This window comes from Plecotus auritus, assembly GCF_963455305.1.
Source record: "Plecotus auritus genome assembly, chromosome: 2".
Classification (NCBI taxonomy): domain Eukaryota; kingdom Metazoa; phylum Chordata; class Mammalia; order Chiroptera; family Vespertilionidae; genus Plecotus; species Plecotus auritus.
In genome coordinates, this window is record NC_137771.1 from 17574164 (window position 1) to 17593903 (window position 19740).

Consider the following 19740-nt stretch of genomic DNA (forward strand, 5'->3'; position numbering starts at 1 on the left):
ATTTTTAGGGAGTGTGGAAGAGAGAGGGCAAGACAGAGAGAAACATCGATGTGAGAGAAACACATCCCGGGGAGGAGCCTGCAACCAAGGTACATGCCCTTGACCGGAATCGAACCTGGGACCCTTCAGGCCAGAGGCTGACACTCTATCCACTGGGCCTTCAATCCAGGCTGGGAGGAAAGCCTTCCAAACTGGCTAGGGCTTTTATTTTTTAAGAGAGAGGAAGGGAGAGGGAGTTAGACACAGAAACATCACTGAGAAGGAAACATCAATGAGAAAGAAGCATCAATCAGCTGCCTCCTGCACACCCCTACTGGGGATAGAGCCTGCAACCTGGTGTGTGCCCTGACTGGGAATCCAACAGGCAACCTCTTGGTGCATGGGTCGACGCTCCATCACTGAGCCACAGCGGCCGGGCTGGGAACCTGTATTTTTAAACAGCTCCCCCTGAGTGGGTACAATGTTTTAGTGCCACCTCGAGCCCCTACCATTTTACAGATGAGGAAACTGAGATGGAAGAGGGAAAGAGCCTTTGCCCAAAGCCTGGGGAGGGCCCTTCGGTTGCTCATTCAGGCAGAACATCCCTCTGTCCACTGTCCCTTTCCTCCCTGCAGCTCCCAGGCCTTAGCTGGTCCTCATCATTGTCCTGCCTACTGGATCACTCAGGGTTCTGCCCTTCCCATGCCTAGCCCCTCCCAGGCCAGTCTCATTAGGCTCTCTCCGCTTCAAGAATCTCACCCTGCTCTCGCAGAAAGGACTGTGGGTAACATGCTCACAAAGGAGGGAAGGGGCTCCGGATCTGGAGTCTCCAATTCTGATTTCCAAACGCTATGGCTGACCATGGCTCCTGATACCTTCCTAGAGATGCCTACCAGAAGCCACCATCCCTCCCTTACCGAGGGTGGTGTTTACTAAGTAAGCCTCCCTGCTCTAGAGACCTCCCACTTGGGACTAGCGGCTGTGATCTTGGCAGAAGAGAAAAACCTCCTTTCCAGTGGTTGCTTCTGTTCCACCCACCCGTGAAGACCTTTGGGCATGTCCTCCTGCCAGACCTCCTGACTGTCCTCTGCTCTCTCTTGCAGGCTCCGGCATCTGAGGGAAGCAGCTGGCTCTTCTCCCCACCACACCCAGGTGGCCATTTTCTTGGACCCCTCCCAAGGGTACCACCTATCCCATGTCTGTGAACAAAGTCAAAAGGATCTTTCTGTCCCTCTGTCAGCTTCTGGGTCAGTGTGTCTGAGCCTGCCCATGGGGACACCAGACGGCTGGGAGGGGGCCCCAACCTGCTGTGCACAGTGCCGGGAAGCGCCAGCCCACATCCTTGAGTCCCCAGCCCCACCCTCCCCCGGCTGTGGCTGTGACCACCCCACCCCTTCCCCAGACTGCCCCCCTCCCCCACCCACAGCCTCCCCAGGGGAGCCAGGCTGCCAGGCCCAGCTCTCACTTCCGGCCTCATGACCCTCTCTCCAGCCTGCACACTCCCCCCCCCCCCCCATTTCCCTCCCAGCCTGGACTGAAGGCTCAGGGATGTCCTCAAATGGAAAACACTACATCAAAAGGGCCATTACTGCTGCTGTGAGAGCTCCAGCATCTCCCTTTGGGGCCTTTATCTCCCAGGACCTGTCCCCTCAGGAACTAAGCAACACCCCTCTCAATCTCCTCCTCTTCAGCCCCCTCCCATCCACCCAATTACACCTAAAAATCTTCCAACCTGACTCCAGCCCGAAATGATAACAAAAATAACAATAATGAAAAAATATTGGTAGCTGTCACTTATTTGGCATTTAAATGGAGGCCCAGAGAGGTTAAATTATGCCCTTAAGGACAAACAGCCATGATGTGGAAGAGTTGAAGTCTTAATTTAGGTTTGTTGGGATCCTCTAAACCAAACTTCTTCACTGTCCAGAGGCAGCCCCTTCCTCTGCAGCCTCCTCCAACCACCAGTTTTAATTTTTGAATTCTACCTACCCCCTGCCAGCTTCTTCACCCACCCCTTTCACCTCAGCCATCCTGCTGCACTATCCTCCCTCGCCACTAGGTGTCCCCTCAGAGCCACTGATGCCCCCAAGGGGAACAAGCCCCGCCCTGCTCCCCGGAGCCAGCAGCCCCCGCCCCAGCACAGCACACCCCACCCCACCCTACCCCCAGACACACAGAGCTCCTTTGTGAGGCCCTCGCCCACCCCCTTCCTGCATGGAGTGGGGCACCTGGCAAGCAGGTCTGCCCTAGACCCGCCCCTGCCAGCCCCCTGACCTGGGTGCCAGGTGTGCAGGCACCACAGCCAGCTCTGGCTGAACCCGAGGGTCACCCTGCCTGGAGGCCCTCCCTTCCTCCCTCCGAGGTCACCCAGGGACTGTGCTTCCCGCCCTGCTCCGCCCCCATCCCCTCCTGCCCTTGGCCCTCCCAGACTTCTGTCCTTGTCTCTCCCTCCGTCTCCCAGAGGACTCCCCTCCTCCAGCCCCACCAGGCCCTCCCCACAGCCTCTCACCCCCGCCCACCTCCTTCCCCTGAGAGCTCCTTGTTCCGCCACCCCCCCTCCTGCCCAGGTCTGAAGAACTCCTCCTCCTGGAAAGTTGCTGCTGGAAAGGAAGTGACTTCAGTGATCTGGCCACAAGGCTGGGCACTGCTGAGCCCAGCTCAGCTGAAGGCTTGCCCAGCCCACCTCCAAAGCACAAATGGTGCCATGTGCACACAACACCCAGCCCTGAACACATGCTTTTCCCAGTGACACACGGAGAGATCCCAATGTATACACAGACCACACACACCACCTATCACCCCAGTGTATTCAAATTCTTGTCTACACACCTCTCCAGTGTAGACTGACATCCTGTACACATACACCATCCAGTGTGGTACACACAACACTCCACACCTGCCCAGGACACACTCTGAATCCTGCATACTCCTCACTCCAGTGTGCTATATACACAACCCTCAAACACCCCCAGCTCAGTCCACTTATATAATAACTCATATACAGAACCTTGCACACGTAAGGATAGAGCCCCCCCACCCCCCCACACACACCAGCTTACATGCACACCTGTGTGTTTGTACACAATATGTGGGTACACAGCCCTGCATCCTCCCACAACTGAACCTCCCCGCCCTTACAATCCCAGGAGGCCCCACCCCCAGACCTCAGGCCCCAGGAATGCTCTTTTGGAAGTTGGGTGGAGTCCCCAGGCAGGCTGGGCTCTAGGGAGCTTCCTGGAGCCTGGAGGCTTCATGTGTCAGTTCAGGGAGTTGCCTCTGCAGGGCAGGACAGCCCCACCTGGCCTCTGTGGCTCTTGAGCCTGGGTGGGCTAGTGTGGGCCAGGAGTAGGTGGGCTAGTGTGCCCCCTGCTCCACCTCATCCTGATTGGGCAGCCTGGTGTACCTGAATGACTGGGTCCTCTCAGCACCTCGCCTTGGCGGCCCAGCCCTTGCTTCCACAGATTTCAGTCCTGGGGGTGGACTGCACACATCAGGCACTCTGGTTTCCACCTTTGCCCTGAGTTCTGCTCATTGTTACAAACCCTCTCTTCCCAGTTATCTCAGGTCATCAAGGAGCAGGGAAGAGTCCCCAGACTAGGGGGCAGGACTCAGGGAAACTTGCTGTGTACCCACGGGCCTTGGTTCCCCTTTCTGGGTAATGAGGAGTTTGAGTAAGTTGTGTTAATATATTTGGGTTCTATCAAGGGCCTCTTTTTGGCCTAAGCTGGGAGGGGGAAATCCCTGTTAGGACGGGGAAGTAAGTTCCCCTGGTGCCTACTTTGTGGGGGTGGCCGAAGCTCAGACCTGGTTTCCCTGTACACTGTTCCTTACCTGAGCAGGCTGTGCAGACAGGCCCGGCTCAGCAGGCAAGGCCAGTCTTCACCAGTGATTCCAGGGTGGTCTCCGTGGCAGCCTGAGAGTTGCCCCGAACCCGGGGCCCTCTGCACGCACTTAGCTGGGCAGGCTCTGGGGTCCAGGCTGATGGGTAGACAAGCAGGCAAACTCCCATCTGTGGAAGCAAACAGCACCACAGGCTTACTCATGGCCACGGATGAGCCAGACAGAGGGACCAAGAGGCAGCCTAGGTGGGGTTCACTCTTGCATACAATTAAATCAGCTCAAACCTCATTTCACGGAGGAGTTGTGAACCTCAGGCTCCTATTGGGAAGCAGTATCTTTGTATGTATAGGGGCATACACATGCATGAACACGAACACACAGGCTATGGTGGAACGAACCTGGCCTTGGGAGTTAGTCCTTGGCTCCACCCTCACTAACTGTGTGATCTTAGGCAAGTCAGTTAACCTCTCTGGCTCTCAGTTTTCTCATCTATTAAGTGGGGAGATCTTGTGATTGGGGAGGAGCACTCTGGGGAGACTATAAAATGCTAAGAGCTTATTTATAGTGCAGGTGTGAGTTGCTGTTCAGAGTGATGGTGTATGCAGATTTCCACGAGGGATGTATATGCAGCTGACACTTACCTTTCTCTATCAGCTGGCTACATCCCTTGTTTTCTTTAATAGCCAGGGTCCTTTGCACTATCCTGCTGCTTCCTGCCTATTAGTCTGCCTCCTTGAGGTGTGTACTGGAGCCCAGATAGGATCTGAGAACTCGGCCTCATAGACTCCTTACAGGTTCTGGTTGCCTTGGGATTTGTATGTGTTAGAGATCCTGCCTGTATGATGCCCGTCTATGAGTGTTCAGTTGTCTGGATAAATATACCTGCACGTGGGGTCCTGGGTCTACTTATGCTTCTCTGTATATTTTTGTATGTCTATGCAGGTATATGTATGTCTAAGAGTATACATGTATGGGATTGTGTGTGTGTGTGTGCGCGCCTGACGTATACCTGGATCTGGTGTCTTACATATGGGTGTATGCATCTGAGTCTATTCAGCTTTATTTATGTCCACCGGAGTCTGTGTTTGCACACCTGTGAGGACAGAGGTGAAAGTATGTGTGCCTATGTATGAAAAGGTGTGCCCAAGCTGTGATCAGGCCATGAGTGTGCCTCTCTGCACACACTCTGCCTGGCTCTCTGCATCCTCTGTGTCAGGAGCCGCACCGGCGTTTGCCTGTCTCAGAGCTCTCTGAATGTGTGTGGTGGGGTGGGGAGGGGGAATGCAGCTGGTCCTCTGCTGTCCCTGCAGGTTTCCAGTCTCGAGCCTGTGACTGTGGGCACTGGTGTCACTGTGGATCAGCGTTGCCTCCCTCCCACCGCTGCCTTTCTCTGGGTTTTCAGGGTCATGGTGTGACAGCGTACTGGTCACGGTGTCCCTATGGGTCTGTTTCACCGTGGGTTGGTATGTGCTCATGCATGTGTCCAGGCATTTGTGCACTGTATGACCTTATTACTGTGTCTGTGTGTGTCGATGGGTCCTTGGTGCCATGTCATTCTGTGCTAGTATAGCTCTGTCAGTGTCAACACGGGTGAGAGGGTCTGTGTGCCAAAGTGTGCCTGTCAGACCAAGGGTGCCTCAGGATCTGTGTGGTACCTTTGTGTAACTCGTCAGTGCGTGTGTGAGCGCATGTGAGAGACCCTTTGTGAGACAGTGTGTGTCTGTGTCACTGTGTTTGTATGCCTGCTTCCCTCCTCCCTATCTCCTGCCTTCTCTCTCTCTCTCTCTCTCTCTCTCTCTCTCTCTCTCTCTCTGTAGGAGCCAGACAGCTCCCCAAGCCTGGATTAGGGACAATTTATCCACAGGCAGAGAAGGAGAATTCCAACCTGCCAGAGCCTCCCTCCTCTGATCCATCCCCCCTTTCCCCGTGGTTGGGTGGGCACAGAAATGCAGCCCAGCAGCTCCCAAGCCCTTAGGGAGCCCCCCGCTCTGCAGCTCCCCAGGGGCGCAAGAGGGTGGAAAAGATGGAAATCTGGGTGGTTCCAGAGCCCTCCAAGGGGGGTGGACTGGCTGCCCCCCATCCAGGCCCCCACAGCTCAGCTCATCTTGGCCCTGTTCTCTTACATATGGGGGTGGGGGTGGGGAGTCTGCATGGGGTCTGCCTGGCCCTGGGTGCCGGGGCAGATAGGGGGGGCCAACAGAGCAAAGCTGCTCCCAGCCCCTCCAGAACCTGATACTCCCCAACTGATAAATGACAGCTCCCCCAATCCCTGAAATGTAAATGACTAGGGAACTTGCGACTGTGCCCACACAGGCTGGGGGAGCCAATGGGAGGCGGGGGACAGTGTGGTGGGGGGAATGCAGTGAGGGGGGAGCCGGGGCTGAGCTGGGACTAAGGCTCCCTTCACGGTGCTCCAGGCGCAAGGCAGAATCACATGTTTTCCATTAGCTGCTCTGGCCTCCTTGTTCAGGGGGTGTTGGCTGGGGGAGATTTGTTCTGGTTGCAGACACCAGCCGAGACCACACAAGAAAGACAGGGGGAGAGAGAGAGAGATTGAGTGCCAGAGGGAGAGAGAAAAACACAGAGAGGGAGAGAGAGAACGATACAGAGACACCCAGAGGGAGAGACATGAGAGACAGTGACAATCAGAAACTGTGAGATACAGAAACATACAAAAGCGGAGAGAGCGACTGGAGGAAGGGACAGTGAAGGGAAACGACAGAGGTGGAGGCTGGTCAGAGCTGAAGAGCGGGTCAGTGAGGCACACAGTGTGAGTCAGGCCAGGTGGGACGGGGAGGGGGAGCGGGGGGGGGGGCAGAGGAGATGGCAGTACAGGGAGGCCAGCCTCACAGACGGAAACAGGAGGGTGATGGAGGCAGACAGAGGGAGGAGACCACGCACAGGATGAGCCAGGGAGAAGAGCTGGGTGAGGATGCCAAGTGGGCAAGCAGCGGGGCCAGGCGGGCAGGGGAAGTGGGTGGGGACACAGGCTGACAGGCAGGGATGGCAGTGTGGGCAGGGGAAGAGGACCTCCAAGCTGGCCTGGCGGGGGTGGCCAGCAGGCCGGGAGCCTCCGCCTCCTGACCCTCGAGCCTCAGAGAGATAACAGGCCCGAATAGTGCTGACTTGCGGTTCAGAAATCCAATATCCTCCGCGGCACACTAATCGACTACCTGAGCTCCGGGCCGCGAGAGCTGCCCCGATTAATCCTGCGGCTCCACAGCCTTAATTAGTTTAACAGTTTCAGGGGCAGACGAGGCAGGGAATAGGGTCCCCCAGGCCTAGGGGGATAGCCCCTCTCGCAAACCCTGCCTGGTGCCCCACCTCTCCAGTCACACCTGCCCCAGTCCCAGCGGCCCCGTTGTCTGAAAAACACTGGGTCCTTCCTCCTGGGAAACAATCTCTAGGGCTGGCACCTGGGCCAGAAGGTAGGTCATGTGGGAATGAGACACCGCCCCCCCACCCCCCACCCTTGTCCTGGTGCTCAGGGCTTCTGCTGGCCACCCCTTTGGGGTGCTGTGGTCTCCATGGGAAGGCTCTGCCAACTGTCAGCTCCATACCACCAGGCAACATGTTATCTCTTTAGGGTGAAAGACAAACTCCTAAGTTACTGACAACCTCCCAACAGCATGAGATAATCACACATGTCACTCCCCACAACAGCATGAGATGGGCACATGGTGACATCTCACACATACCCAACAGCTGGAGAGACAGGCATATGACATGACTGACTACTCTCCTAACCTGTCACTTCCCACAGAGCATGAGATGGGCACATCTGATACCCCCAGACAGTGTGAGACAGGAACACAGGCTATCACCCTCACAAGGTGTAACTAACATACACCCAGCTACCCCACACCCAATAACTGGATGTGAAATGATTGGAGAACCTCCCCCACAACCCGACACAGACACAAGCCTCACCTTCCAGGTGTGAGGAGGGTACAGACTTACCCCCCAACCCCAACCCATGGTATATGCCAGGGATACAACCTCACGCCTTCCCCATGAGTCCTCCCTCCAGACTGGGATGGGCACACAACACGTTACCCCCTGACCACTTAGGACAGGTGACAGCACACTCCCACCCTCCCCCATCACTGCCAGCCTGGGTGGTGCTGTCCTCTGCCTGCAGAGGCGTCACAGCTCACAGGGCATGAATGTCACCCCAGCACTGCCAGAGCCAGGCACAGCCGCACGTTGCCCCAGTGACAAACACCACTGGCCCCAGGAGGTGGTGGAAGCGCATACGGCTCTGGGTGTGACCTTGGTCCCTGGACACCAGGAGGGGAGGTACACTGGCCTCCCTCCTGGGTAACCCAGTGGCCTGGTGCTGGGGAAGATGAGTGCTGGGGAGGAAGCCACCTGGGCACACAGATAACCTGGAAATGCCACCAACCCCAAGTTCCAGCCTCACCTCATTTCTACTTGAATGTGGATGTTATCTAGGGAGGGGGCAGAATGAGTGCTCACTGAAGCCTGAGGACCATTTCCTATAAGACTTCTTAGAAATCGGTGGAGGGGAGACAGGTTTTGGGTGGCTCTCGCCATGCCCTCAGGGCACAGGACTGAGGAAGGAAAGATGATAGCTTTAAGCCCCCCACTGCTGCCAGGGAAGCCCCTCTTTCTTGCAAAGGCCGCCCTCCTCGTCTCCAAATTCAGACCACAGAGCCTGACAAGAAGGCCAAAGTCCAGGGGCATGACTCACCCAGGGAACAAGCCCAGCCTGCTGGCCAGAGTAAGGGAGGCCTGGGGCCAAGGGGCCTGGGTTCAAGTCTGAGCTCCTCCCAGGCCAAGCGGAGTGACCCTGGAGCAGCAGCTCAGCCTCGGCTTTGGAGTGGGGTAGGGGTAGCAGCCAGGGAAGTGTAAGGGTCTGAAAGTAGTCGAGGCTGGAGACCAGCAAGGAGAGCACTGGGGGCCATGGGAAGGAGCACACAGCCATCCATCCTTGGCGCCACGCTTCCTCACCTTTCTGCACCTCAGTTTGCTCATCTGTAAAGTGGGGATAATAATGTCAGCCTCAAGAGACAATGAGGCAAAAAGTGGGCAGGTACTCAAGAAATGGGAGCTTCTTATTGAAGAGGGGGAAACAGATAAAGAGAGGGCAGGAGACTTGGCCAAGCCACAGAGGAAGTTAGCATCAGCTGAGCTCAGCCTCCACCTCCTGGCTTCCCACTAGAGCTGGTTTTGTAAGACTGCTTGGAGTTCCATAATGTGTGTATGTGGGGGACACAAGGGGAGGAATGCTGGGGTGTTGTTGGATACAGACCTGCCCTACTGTCCAGCGAAGACCCAGGAAACTGATAGCAGTCTCTCATACACCTCGACCTTTACCCTAAAACCCACTCTGACCACCTTCAAATAATGGACAAGAGAGGGGGCCAGCTCTAAGAGAGAAAAGCAGCCCACACCCTACCCCCCCCATGACCAGCATTAGCACCTGGTGCTTGAAAGGACTGGGGAATCTAGGATGTCAGTACCCAGGGCCCTCTTGTGTAGGAGCCCAGAGAGGGACTCTGCCTAGCCTGAGGTCACACAGCACGAGAGCAGCGGAGATCAGAGCCCTGGCCAGGGACAGCCTCAGAGCAGAGTCCCTCTAGCCCCTGGAGGTGGCTGGAGCTGGGGGATCCTGGGGGACTGAGCAAAACGTGGCGACAGATGGCCTGCCGAGGCAGCGGCGATCTGGGCGGCTGGCAGGCATGCTCGTTCCCGCGCAGGGAAACGGCTAATTTTAGCTGAGGCCTTGATGCCAGCTTTGTTCCCCCCACCCACCAGGCCGAGGGGGGCCCAGCATGCCTTGCGTGCAAACCGCCTCCCCCAGACACCTTTACTCCCCCCTCCTGGCCCCTTGGTAAGTAGTGCCAAGACCCCAGGTCCTAGAACTTCTATCTGACCAGGCCTCATCACACCCAGAGGCAAGAGCTGAGCCCTGGAGTGCTGGCACCCCCACCCCAGGGCCTGTTTCCCATGACTCTAACCTCATTCCTTGAACAGGGGCTGCCAGGAGGAGGGCTAGAGGCCACTGCCCAGAGTGGGAGGGAGGGCCTGACAGCAGGGGCTGCCAGTCTTGGGGAGGAGGCGGGGCACTGTCCTCCACCAGATACTTAAGGGGACAGGACCCTTATTCTACCCCTGCCCTGAGAACAAGTTCTTCTGTGCTGCAGTCCCCATGGGGTTGGTGAGCAAGGGGGTGGGAGTCACTCTACCTTTTCTCTCTTCATAACTTTGACTTTGCTCCAGGAACTCAAAGTACTTTAAAGAAGTCAAAGATAGAGCAAGGGCAGTAATACCCCTGTACCACTGGGGGAAACTGAGGCAGTCTGAGATAGTCACCACTGTGGCAGGGGAGGAGACAAATCCCAGGAATCAGTGAGGTCTAGACATGCTCTTCTTTGAGTCCTTATTGCTAGGGGGCTTCTCGGGCCAGCTCAGCCCCTGAGACTACCCTCTGCCCCTACCCAGGCTGGCAGAAGGTAGACTAGATAGACGGAGCCCCGCCTCTGGAACCCTGGAAAGGGAGGCCAGGCACTCTAGGTTCCTAGTGCCCCACCCCTATAGTCTCTTTAACCTTAGACCCTCTCCTCCCCATCTGAGACCCAACTGCACCTGCCCAATGGGGTGCCAGGACATCTGGCCCCTTCTCCCAGCACCATCCCGGGGACCCATGAGGGAAATGATCAGGTAGGAAAATGAGAAAGAAGACTTGAAGAAAATGTACGCATTTAGAGGGAGAGAGCCAGAGAGAAGAGAAAGAGGGAGGAAGAAACCAAGGCAGAGAATCAGATTCAGGAAGAACAGAAAGAAACAGGACAGGATGAGGCTGAAGAAGGAGGGAAAGGATGAGAGAGACAGACAGAGAGAGGGGACAGAATATATGAATGCTGAAGGAAAAAAAGAGAGAGGAAGAGAGGGACGGAGGAGGAAGAACAAGACAAAGAGACAGAGAGACAGGCAGGATGAGGCAGAGACAAAGACAGAGAGTGAGCAAGATACACGCAGGGGGGGAGAGATGGAGAAGGAGCCTGCACTGACAGGGCAAGGCAAAGAGAACTGAGGGCACCACGGGGAGCAGCAGACGGACACGGGATTGACACACCCAGAGACCAGGAGACAGTCCAAGGATGAGACATTCAGAAAATGGGGTGGGAAGAAGGGGGAGACCCTAAGTGATAGTGTGTGTGGGGGGGGTGGGGGGAGTAGCAGTAGACAGAGGCAAGGAGGGAGGGGGTATGAAGGGGAGAAATGTCGTCGCCAGAGCTGGGGGGGAAAGAGGACAGAAATGGAATGTGGGTCTGGGCATGAGGCTCGCAGATGCATCAGCTCCGGTTTCAGCTGGGGCAGTTGGCTGCTGGAGTGGGGTGGGGGGAGAGGAAGGAGCAAAGCTGTCGAGGGAGGGGGCTTGTTGCCATGGCTGCGGGCACGGCAGGGGCACAGTCTGCTGGCACTTGGAGTTCTGGGCATGGTAGGGGGCTGACTGAGGAAAGGGGGGGTGCGATGATGTAGCCTCACCCATGCCCCAGAGGCTCTATCAGGAAGAAAGTTTCCAGAGAATGGATGGGAGATGTTGGGAGCTGAGGTGGGCTCTGGGCCCTGCTCCACCCCATGGTGGCTGCCAGTGGGGCACCACTTTCTAGGTCACCTGTGGGCATCCAGGTTCCCACCATGCTTCAGAGGCTGGCCCCTGGGGATCTTCCTTCTCTGCCCCCTCCAGTCTAGCTGCCGATCCAGCATGCTGCAGCAGAGGCTGCTGCTTCTGCTTGCAGGGAGCAGCAAGATTGTGAATTCAGGATCTGTAATCCTAACGTAGAGCCCAGGCCTACCGGGCTCCAGTTGCCAAGGCGACGGAGGGTCAGAGGGCAGCTCGGGGCGCCCGCTCCTCCAAGTCAGAATCCCAATTGTTAAAGCCCAAGAATAAACAGCTGAAGCGGCCGTGGGGGGGCCGGGAGGGGGGCTGAGGTCTGCATCGGCTCAGTGTGGTGTTGTCAAGCGAGATGTCACTAATTGTCTGAAGGAACAGGCTGAGGCAGCTCTTAACTGCTTCTGTGCCACCGAGACACCTTGGCTGCCTGGCCCCCATCCCCTGGGCCTCCCAGCATTCCACCGGGGCAGCTTGTTGGTAGGGGGAGTGCTGGCCCGGCATAATGCCTGCCTCCCTTGCACTGAACCCCCATATACTTTAGCTCCCAACATTCCTCTTTGCCCAACTTGGAACCTCCCACTTGCAAGCTAAGTCCTATCCCCATAACCAGTACCCCCTAATCACTGAGCCCACAATACTCCTTGCAGCCCAGAACTGCCCCTTGGCCTACAAAAGCATCCCAGCTCCCCTGGTATCTCCTCCCACTGCCTTCTCCCCCCAGAAGTCAGGGTTTCTGGTACAAGGTGTATGGATTGCAGAGGAAGATAGACTTCGGATTCTTCTGATCTTTTATTTGGGGGGGGGGGGGGTGTCTATGGGGAAAGGAAAGGCTTATAGCATCTTTCTGTGTTAACTTCTTCCCTATTCTTTGTCACACAGTAGAACCAAAGAACTGAATGGAACCAGGAAACCTGGTTCCTAGCTTTGATTGTTCTACCTACTTGCTGTGTGACTTCTGACAAGGTACTTTCCCTCCACAGTCTGTCTCCTCATCTATCATTTATCCTGAACATTTAGTAGTGCCTATTTTGAGTGAGGCCATGTCTGGAACCCCTATCCAGAGGAACTCCCAATCCAGTGGGTGAGAAAGGCTCATAATACAAGGCAGAAAGCAATCAGAGATCCATCCTCAGGTAAGATATTCCATAAAAAAACACGGAGCGGTTGGTACACAGTAAATTGTTCAGTGGACAACCGCTGATGTTAGTGGTAGTACTGGTATTGCCATTACAGAGGGTCACTAAGAGTGTAGGTAATCCGAAAAAAGATTAGAGTGTAGGTCAGGTCTGGGAGGCTTCCTGCAGAAAGTGGTACCTGGCACCAGTTGGACAGGTGGGCAAGAAGGTAGTGTTCCAGGAGAGAGGTCTTGTCAAGCTCTTCAAGGGAAGCTGAGCTGTAAGGTCTCAGGGCCGCTAGTTCAGCCCCTCCCAGAGCAGGAAGGGCGAGGCCTTCAATGGTCTCCCCGCCCCACTGGCCGGCCTTGCCTCCTCCTCCTCCACCCACTGCGTTTCAGGCTGGCAGCAAGCGGGTGCCCGGTGTGGGCGGGCCGCCCTTGGGCAGGACTCCCGGAGATTGGTAGTACCTGGGGTGATGTCATGAGGGGCGTGGTCAAGGTTTCAGTATGCCTCCAGCCCCAGACCCCTGCCCTAAGACCAAAGCACAGGGTCCCCGGTAGGGGGCGGGGGGCGCTCAGGTAGCGGGCGGGGCCAGGGCGCTGTCCGTGGGTGGAGAGCTGGGCGCGGAAACAGGGGATCCCCCAGAGAGGGCCCAGCCCAGCCCGAGGCTGGACTCTTACAAAAGACGACTTGTTCTTTCTTGGGATGCCTGCGCCTTCTCAAACATACCTACAGTCACACTCCAGGGACAGCTGCACCCACATATGGCTGCACAGAGCACGCTGGCCTGGGGAGAAGGGGCTGTTGCCAGCTCCAGAGGTCGCCGTTAAGAAGAAGTGTGCCCCAACCACCCCTTGTCACAGATTCAACACCACTCACCTGACGCCACCTCACACCAAGTGACCTGGATACTCCCACAGCCTCATGCACAGCCCTGGGGACACTGACCCACTCACATTCTCACAACTACCTCCTCCCTCATCTGTAGCTCACCAACTTCCTGTTCTGGAGTCAAATCAGCTTCAAGGCGGGCTCCACACTGCATGTGACCTTGGCATACAATGAAGCTCATTAAGGTTACTTTTTACTGAGCACTTATTCTGTGTTAATCCTTGCCATTACCCTTTATGGTGAATACTACCAGTCCCTTTTTGTGGTTGGGAAACTGAGGCTTAGCTTGCCTAACGCAGAGGCAAGGATTTGAACCCAGGTCAAGCTTGACTTCAGAGCCCATGTTCTTTTATGTGTTATCGCTGCCTCCCATCATACCATCCTAACACCCCACCACACACAACCAGAGACAGCAAAGCCATTATCGGTTGAGGTGTAATTCTCCACCCCAAACACATCACAGTCTAATATCAGGCAGTTTCTCTCACTCATCAGTGTGTATGGGAAGGTGGGGGAGTCTCCTACCTCCTACTTCCGTCAGAATCATTATAAATGGGGCACAGAGTGAGAGCGGGGCTAGAACAGGCCACCTCTAACCTTTCCAGCAGGCTCACCTCCACCTCCCCTGACCCCAGGATGACAAAGCACTGACATACTGGCTGGGGTGCCAGGCGTGCAGCTCTCCCTGACCCTTGGGCCAGGACCCTCCCCTAGACCCCAACCCCTGCTGAGAACAAGTAGAAACAAACTCCTTCCTGGGGATGTCAAAGCACCTTTCCTGGGGGAGGCGGCTCTGTGATCCCCTGAGCCTGGCTAGGGAGAAGGATCGGGTTACTCTTTCCCCAGCTGTGCCTGGACTCCTTGGGGCTGACCTTTCACCTCATCCAGGCCAGGACCCAAAGGGGGCAGGAGTCCAGCACTCACCTCCTGTTAACCCTCTGAATTCCTCATCTTTCCATTCCAGAGCCCCTGCCAGGGCCCCAGCGGGTCTCAGGAAGGCCAGCCATGGCTTGGGTCTCAGGAAGCCCGAAGCCCAGCCGGGCATGCCAACCTTTCCCCACCCTCCCATCCTGGGGTCCGGTTTCCCAGAGGGCTTTACAGAATGCTCCTCCCTGCCCCCTGCCCAAGCTGCCCTGCCCTCCCAGGATCAGATACCTCCGCCCAAGCAGCTGAAAATGACCTGGGCTATTTTCGCTCTGGGATCGAGTTGCAAACTCCCCCTTAAACTGGCAGCTTCTCACAGCCCTCCAGACGATTGCCCCCCACTCCTCATCCCTCACCCAGAATCACTTAACAAGACAGGAGGGGCTTTTAGAGACCACTGACCTAAGCCCCTCAGAAGGGGAGACTGAGGCGGTGAGTCAGACACAGGGCTGGGCAGAGAACCAGGCTTCCTGGGTTCCCGCCCAGGTCTCTTTCTACTGTCTAGCACAGCCTGCTCTGTACCCTAGATCTCAGAGCCTCTGACCCAGCCAAAAACCCAGCCGACCTCCAAGCACCAGAAAGTCACACTGGAGGCTACCCACAAATCTCTGTGCCACCATGCATGTCAGAAATCGCTTTTACCACACTCTTTGTTTAAAACTGGGACCAGGTCTACACCTGTATCACAACTATGTGGACTACAGGAACATTATAGGTGCAAACTGGGAGGAAAGACAGAGAGATTGAGGCCCAGAGGAATGGGAGGTGGATTCAGGCTTCCTTAAGGTTTATATTGCACAATACTTCCAAGTTCCCAGCAGCCCCTAACCTCAGCTTCTTAGTACCCCCCTCCTTCCATTTCTACAAACCCAGCCTCTTCCTGGCCCCTGCCCCTCCACCTCAAGCTCCAGCCCTCCTGGGCAGGAATGTGACTGGTCAGGTCTGAGCTGACCACATGAGTGGCTATAAGGCAACAGACCCCCCATCCTCCCATCCCCCCCAGCCTGGGGGAGCTCACATACCAAGACAAGGGGTGGGGGGGGGAGTGCTTTAACCCTTTGCAGCCAGGCTTTTAGGGTGAAAAAGAGGGGTACTCTACTTCCAATGGCCACTCCCATGAGTGCTGCCAGGTGGCGGAGAGAAGGAGGAATCTACTTCACCAAGGGGGTGGGATGGAGATATTTGCCCCCCTAGTCTCTGTTAAGAAAAATTAGACTTTGCCACCCCAACTGTCTAATCTCATCTCCCATGACATTTGGAGAAAACAGTCATGAGGCGCTGCTGAGGGGAGAAGGAAAGAAGGCATCATGAACCCCAACCTCAGGAGCCCCTAGTCTGATGGGAGAAATACAACCCTGCCCCGGGGAGTCTGATTGAGGAGACCAGCCACAGAGGCTGGGACAAAGAGCTGAGAGCAGGGCGTGCATGGAGCTGCGCAGAAGTGGGAGGAAGCCAAGGCAGGAGCAGAACAAGCCAGGTGGGGTCAGATCGGGCAGGCTTCCCAGAGGCCCCTCGGCCCACACCCCTCCCCCAAGGCTGTGGAATCTCGGGGGTCAGGGCTGAGGGACAGCCCCGCCCCCTGCTCCCCTCGGGCTCAGGAATTCCACCAACCAAGGAAGGGGGGGCTGCTTCGGCCTCAGTCCAAGTTGGCTCCCACTGGACCAGGAACTGAAGCTCTTCCTCAGCCCCCCACCCCCACCCAAGCCGCTGGGCTGGCCTCAGGCCCCCTCCCCTCCCCCTCCCTGGCTGGCACCGCGTGTGCCAGGCGCTGGCAGAAAACAAACCCGCCGGGGTGGGTTTGCAGGGAGCTGGGTAACCTTGACACAGTTGCGGCAGTCGCTAATGGCAGACACATACTCCGCCTGTTCTGGGGGGACTGTTGCCGTTGCTAGGAAACCAGCAGCCGCGTGAATGGAAATGGGTCAGTAAACCTGGGGAGAGATAGTGTGACACTCGAACCACTGCAGCTGCTCCAGCCCACACCGAAATCCCTCCTCTTCAATATTTATCACTCCCGCCTGGGTCCTCAGCTTCTTCACTAGCCTGGCCCTCAGGCCCCCCCAAGGCTCAACAGGGAAGGGAGGGAGAGAAGTTATAGGGGGGTGCTTATCCGCTCTTTGGGGGGGACGGGGGGCGGACCCAGGCGGGATGGAACTGGTTCTGGAGGAGACTGAACAGGAAAACAGAGTCTAATCCCATGGCAGGGAAGGGGTTAAAAGGTCAATTCACGCCTGTTTCTGACTTAGGCACCGTGGTAAAATTACTGCGAGTGTGAACAGGCTTGCCTGCCAGCATGCCTACCTGCCCAAGGGCTGATTAAGGACAGGAGACCTCCCTTCCAGTGTGTAAGTGATGGAGGGGGAAGAGGCGCCCAAATCATGGCCAGGATTCGCTCACAGCCTGAAATCATCCTCCGTTAAAACCCAGCAATCCCAATGTAGCCCAAGGCTTCCTAATAGCCAGAACTGATGCCCCCAGTACAATCTGATAAGCACCCCAAATGGACAGAAGCTGCCCACTGCCTTACAATACCATTCTGTACAGACACATGCACCCCAAACAGATACTCACTGTTCAGAAAACCTTGACAAACACGCAGACACAGATACCCCCACAAAAGAATGTGACAACTGCAATTCAGAACAGTGAAGCTCAGCTCAATACCTAGGAACAGGCGGACAAACCTGGGCACAAGCAAGACTGCACTGTGTCAGACTGTGCTGAATCTTCCACCACACTTCCCCGTAAGGCGGGAGCCTCCCCACACAGCCTGTAGTCCTAACCCAGAGCCTGGTTCTCTGGTTCATTTTTTTTTCCTCTCCCTCTCATTGCCAGCCTCCTGGTCTTGCACACACCCCAATATACTGCCCCTGCAATTGCCCTCTGGACACACCATCCCACTAACTAGCTGCCTCGTGCACCACACCCCCCGTTCCCTGGAGGCTGACTGGTCCCTGACACACACATTCCCTTCCCCTAGAAGCCAGCAGTCTCGCAGCCCCGCCTGACACAAGCTCTGGTTCTTGGGCACAGGCCTCTCTACTGTCAGCAGGGACCCTGGGATTCAGCAGTACCACTCACTTGGATGATATGCCCCCTCCACCCACCACAATCTCTGCAAAGTATCCCTGAAGGGTGTGTCTTGGGTAGGGAGGCACTCCAGCCTTGGAGGGAAGGTGGGGGGATATACCTCAACAGGAATCTCCCATTTTACTGGGTTCTGTGTGCTCCTATCTCCTAGGATACATCAGTCAACACAGGCTTAGAGCCTGTCAGAGCTGGAAGGTGCCTTAGGGAGTCACTAATCCAGCCTCCTCTGCTATGCAGCAGAAAACTGAGGCCCAGAGAGGGGACATGGCCTGCCCAGGGTCACACAGCCCAACTACTGCTTCCACCCCTTGAAGAGAGGCCTCTTTGGGTTGGAGAGCCCTCTGAGGAGGAGGGAGGTATAGTCAGCCCAGGAAGGCTTCCCTGAGGCAGGGGAAGGTGGGACTGGATTAGTGGGAGAGAGAGAATCTGTAATCCTAAAGAGAAGTTTATAAGAACTGAGCATTCAGTGACATGGGCACCTGGCAGTCATGGAATCTAGGCCCTGTAAATTTGTTCAAATCTGGACTTTGCCAAAATGATCTGGTGGATACTTATCCCCACTCCACTTCCTAACCCAGGAACTCAGAGGGCTGTCCCCCAGACCAAAGATACAGGAAGAATGCTCAGATCCCAGGCCTTGAATCCTGGCCTTTTATTATTTAAATAGCTCTACCAGGAAGACTCGGGGTTCATGTGAAAAAGGTTTTATGCTAGAAAGTTTTTATTTCACCTCCATTTTGCAGAAAAACAAATTGAGGCTCACAAAGGTGGGGTAGTTTGCCTAAGTTTGCACAGACAACAAATGGAGCCTTGAGTTCCTTCCAATACACAAGGAAGGCCAATCCAACAGGAAACAGGGAGAACTGGGGGGGCGGGGGGGGTGGAAGGGAGGGAAGGGTGGGAGTTGACACAGGCCCAGGCCCAAAATCCTGGGCTGAGGGGGAGCCAACAGACATCTGAATTTGAATCTGGGTGTCTGGGTTCCACCCCCACCCACTCTAACAGTGGTGGAGTGAAAGGTCAGCATGGAGATGGGAGGGAGAGGAAGCAGAATTCCATCAGCCTCTCAGCCAGCCTGGGCCATACCCCAGGGAGCTGGGCCAGGGCTGCCCCAACTTCCCCCCAGCCCAGAGCTCTCTGCCAGCCCCTGCCCCCACCCACACTTGAACAGCAGAAGGAGCATTATAAGGAGACCTGGTCCCCTTCATGGACCTCAGTTTCCACATCTGTACTAAGAGCTAGCCTAGCAGGAAGGCCTTAAAAGGGCCCTTTCAGCTTTTTCTTTTTAAATATATTTTTATTGATTTCAGAGAGAAAGGGAGAGGAAGAGATAAAAGCATCAATGATGAGAGAGAACCATTGGTTGGCTGCCTCCTGCACACTCACACTGGGGATGGAGACCGCAACCCGGGCATGTGCCTTGACCGGTATGGAACCTGGGACCCTTCAGTCCGAAGGCCTATGCTCTATCCACTGAGCCAAATCAGCTAGGGCAGGGCCCTTCCAGCTTTAACATAGCTTGGTGACCAGTCCCTAGGTCTCAGTCCACAGCACAAATTCAGAAGTGTCTCCCCTGGTCTGAAGCAACAACATTAAATATGTGTTTAATGAATAAATGAACACTCAATCAAACCAACATCTTTCAATCCTCCCAACCTGAATGAGGCACTACTTACCATTGGAAGCCATTGAAGTGTTGTTGGAGGGGAAGGGGGTTTAGATACTTTGATGACTCTGAATGGGGCTGTATGTTACAAAGGTGCCCTTTATTTCCCACCCTTACTATCTGCTAACTGCTTTAAATGCCTTGCGACTTTAAGCCCCACAACGAGACCATACCCCACCTACTATTATCCAGTTTTTCAGATGAGCAAAGGGTCTAAGGAGTGAAGGGGCTTGCTCAAGGTCACACAGCCAGTGAGTGGCAGAAAAGGGATTCCAACTGTATCTGTCCCCACTGCTTTTTTTTTTTTAAACATGGTGAGGGGGTGCTTGGGTTGGGGCTGAAAATGAGATTGAACTGGAACCATTGGCAAGGGTAGAGGCTGGGTTCACCCAAGGTGGGGGAGGTGCCTGTTGAGTTACCAAAAGGTTCATCAGTTTGTAGAGCACCAAATGGTACGAGAACTAGTAAAGCTGTGGGCAAGCATCCCTTCCCTTCCCCCACAAAGGGCAGGGTAGACGCTTTCCCTCCCCCAACCCACAGTGCCAAGAGTGAGCCCTGAGAAGTCACTTACCTACTCCCCTGGATCTCAG

At 55.7% G+C, this 19740-nt stretch overlaps 1 protein-coding gene across 6 annotated transcripts in view; it reads right to left on the minus strand.

Annotated features, from left to right (window-relative positions):
* Positions 1 to 19740, minus strand: part of AHDC1 (AT-hook DNA binding motif containing 1) — a 66304-nt gene that overhangs the window by 18680 nt on the left and 27884 nt on the right. For 5 of the 6 annotated variants that reach the window (XM_080653067.1, XM_080653070.1, XM_080653069.1 and 2 more), the window contains one exon: positions 3811 to 3988. The gene's annotated coding sequence lies outside the window, so the exon portion shown is untranslated. Of the gene's footprint in view, positions 1 to 3810; positions 3989 to 12778; positions 12904 to 19740 lie in introns of those variants that run through there. The other variant, XM_080653071.1, reaches the window with a different exon arrangement.